The sequence below is a fragment of the Brassica oleracea genome, chromosome C9 (assembly GCF_000695525.1).
Source record: "Brassica oleracea var. oleracea cultivar TO1000 chromosome C9, BOL, whole genome shotgun sequence".
Lineage (NCBI taxonomy): Eukaryota > Viridiplantae > Streptophyta > Magnoliopsida > Brassicales > Brassicaceae > Brassica > Brassica oleracea.
This window is the reverse complement of record NC_027756.1, coordinates 32,583,823-32,586,275: the sequence shown is the minus strand read 5'-3', so window position 1 is coordinate 32,586,275 and position 2,453 is coordinate 32,583,823. Positions and strand designations below refer to the sequence as shown.

The 2,453-nt window shown below is 47.5% G+C and overlaps 1 pseudogene; it reads left to right on the top strand.

Moving 5' to 3' along the window:
- LOC106314804 overlaps positions 1-2,453 on the top strand; it is a 6,490-nt pseudogene that overhangs the window by 2,041 nt on the left and 1,996 nt on the right.

Below are 2,453 nucleotides of genomic sequence, written 5' to 3'. Positions count from 1 at the left end.
GCAGGTGCAGTATGGTTACTTACACCAGTTTGGAGGATCTGCTAGAGAAGGCTGTTGGGCAGGAGGCATGTATTGCAGAGGAGCAAAAGTACTCTAAGGCTCCACCTAAGACTGGAAGGACTTCAGAGCCACAAAAGAGAACATGGGAACAGTTGGGAGCACCTTGTTGCGACAAGTGTCGTCGCCATCATTTTGGAGAGTGCATCACGTGCTTCAACTGTGGGAAGATGGGACATAAAGGTAGGGATTGTCGGAGTAGGCCATTTGGTGCGCGGGGAATAGCACCAGCAGCACCAGCAGCATCAGCAGCACCAGTAGCGCAGGCAGCACCAGTAGCACAGGGAGCGCAGGCACCACCAGCTGCAGCATACGCACCAGGAGCTTGCTTCACTTGTGGCCAGTTTGGCCATATCTCCAGGTTTTGCCCGACTAAAGGGCCTGGGGCCAAGCGTCAAGCCATCACTCCGCGTGTTTATGCTCTAGGAGAGGCCAATGGAGCTGAGCCGATAGCCGGTATGTATTTTTATCATACTCGTCTGTTTTTGAGTAATTGTGTTTTGATGGATATCATGTGTAGTTAAAAAAAAAAATTTTGTGTAGGATCGGTTTCTGTTGGAGGTGAGGTAGCTCACACTCTATTCGACACAGGAGCTTCTCACAGCTTCGTGAGTTCGCGTTTGGCTAAGTCTTGGCCTTTTCGAGGTGTCTTTGAGCCGAAGGTTAAGCAGATTCGGACGGCCGATACTGAGAAATTGGGAACCACTGGCGTTCACCGAGATGTACCAGTCCTACTGGGAGGAGTCGACTTCATAGGAGACCTAGCAGAGATGGAGATGGATTACTACAATGTCATACTTGGGATGGATTGGCTGTCCCGACATCGAGTGGTGATAGATTGCATGCGAGCGAAAGTTAATATTCCTAGAGGAGATAGGAAGATCACAGTCCAGTGTCTCCAGGCTTACCGTGGGATTTCTGTTATTTCCATGTTGCATGCTGAGTACTTGTTGGAGAGAGGAGCAGAAGGATTTCTAGCGACTATTTCGATGGTTAATGAAGATGGACCTCCTGAGTTACAGGATATTCCAGTGGCTGCAGAATTTCATGATGTATTTGAAGCCTTAAAGGGGCCACCACCAGACAGAGGAGATGTTCTCAATATTGAGTTAGAACCAGGAACAACACCGGTTTCGCGGGCTCCATACCGTTTAGCACCAGCAGAGATGGCTGAACTAAAGATGCAGTTGGAGGAGTAATTGAGTAAGGGTTTCATCAGACCTAGTACTTCACCATGGGGAGCGCCAGTATTGTTTGTGAAGAAGAAAGATGGGAGTTTCAGACTTTGTATCGACTACAGAGGTTTGAACAAGGTGACCATCAAGAATAAGTACCCGCTTCCCTGTATCGATGAGTTATTGGATCAGTTGTAGGGAGCTTCATGGTTTTCAAAAATTGACTTGGCATTGGGTTACCACCAGATTACGATAGCTGATGAGGATGTGCGGAAGACTGCTTTCCGTACCCGTTATGGACATTATGAGTTTGTGGTGATGCCATTTGGGTTGACGAATGCACCTGCAGCATTCATGAAGCTTATGAATGATGTGTTTCGCGAGCACTTGGATAAGTGTGTGATTGTTTTCATCGACGATATCTTGATCTATTCTCGGAGTAGAGAGGAGCATGCAGAGCATCTGCGGATTGTGTTGGATAAGCTCAGGGAGCATCAGTTGTTTGCCAAGCTGAGTAAGTGTAGCTTCTGGCAGAGGAAGATTGGATTTTTGGGTCACGTGATTTCAGAGGCAGGGGTTGCAGTAGATCCGGAGAAGATTACTGCAATATCGGAGTGGCCTACACCTAAGACCGCCACCGAGATTCGTAGCTTTCTGGGTTTAGCAGGATACTATAGAAAGTTTGTGAAAGATTTTGCTAGTATCGCGAAACCGATGACACGGTTAACAGGCAAAGACACCAAGTTTGATTGGACGGATGCTTGTATGGACAGCTTTACTGAGCTGAAACGGAAGTTGACAGATACACCAGTGTTGGTACTACCTAGGCCAGGGGTACCGTATGAGGTTTATACAGATGCGTCAGGTACTGGTTTGGGTTGTGTATTGATGCAGGATGGTCATGTTATTGCTTACGCATCACGTCAGTTGTGGCTTCACGAGGTCAACTCTCATGATTTGGAGTTAGCAGCAGTTGTTTTTGCGCTAAAGATTTGGAGGTCATAGTTGTATGGAGAGAAAGTTCAGATCCTCACAGACCACCAGAGTCTGAAGTTCATATTTACTCAGGCGGACCTAAATCTGAGACAGCGCAGATGGATGGAGTTGTTAGCAGATTACAACCTGGATATTACGTATCACCCAGGTAAGGCCAATCAGGTGGCAGATGCCTTGAGTAGACGCAGTAACGATGTTTCAGGAACCAAGGAGGTTCAGGAGCTG